The sequence below is a fragment of the Elephantulus edwardii genome, unplaced genomic scaffold, assembly GCF_000299155.1.
Source record: "Elephantulus edwardii isolate Elephantulus edwardi_28Jun2011 unplaced genomic scaffold, EleEdw1.0 scaffold00122, whole genome shotgun sequence".
Classification (NCBI taxonomy): Eukaryota; Metazoa; Chordata; class Mammalia; order Macroscelidea; family Macroscelididae; genus Elephantulus; species Elephantulus edwardii.
In genome coordinates this window covers 959967-960504 of record NW_006399872.1, presented here as the reverse complement: position 1 = coordinate 960504, position 538 = coordinate 959967, and the positions used below count along the sequence as shown (strand labels likewise).

Below are 538 nucleotides of genomic sequence, written 5' to 3'. Positions count from 1 at the left end.
GTGCAGAATTCTATCATTATTATCTCCAGCCTAATTTCTGTCACTGAGTCCATGTTTTCCAGCTACTGATCCTTCTTTCTTGTTCCCTAACTTTTGCATTCCAGTCGCCCATTATTATCAATACATCTTGTCCAGTCGCCCATTATTATCAATACATCTTGATGGCATGTTTGATCAATTTCTGATTGCAAAAGTTGATAGAAATTTTCCACTTCCTCCTCTTTGGCTCTAGTTGTTGGTGCATATATTTGAATGATAGTGGTATTCACTGGACTTCCTTGTATGCATGCGGATATTATCCTGTCCCTAACCATACTGTACTTCAGAATGAATCTAGAAATGTTGTTGTTGTTGTTATGTGCTGTCGAGTCGCTTGTGACTCATAGCGACCCTATGTACAACAGCCCTAAACCCTGCTCTACCCTGTGCCAATCTCATTGCCGCTGACACATCTATCCCGATTACCCCAGTCACTGAATCAATCCACCTCATAGAGGGTCTTCCCCTCCTGCACCGTCCCTACACTCTGCCCCACATG

At 42.9% G+C, this 538-nt stretch overlaps 1 protein-coding gene across 1 annotated transcript in view; it reads left to right on the top strand.

The window, feature by feature from the left end:
• Positions 1–538, top strand: part of STPG2 (sperm-tail PG-rich repeat containing 2) — a 555694-nt gene that overhangs the window by 69246 nt on the left and 485910 nt on the right. The gene's annotated exons all lie outside the window — the stretch shown is intronic.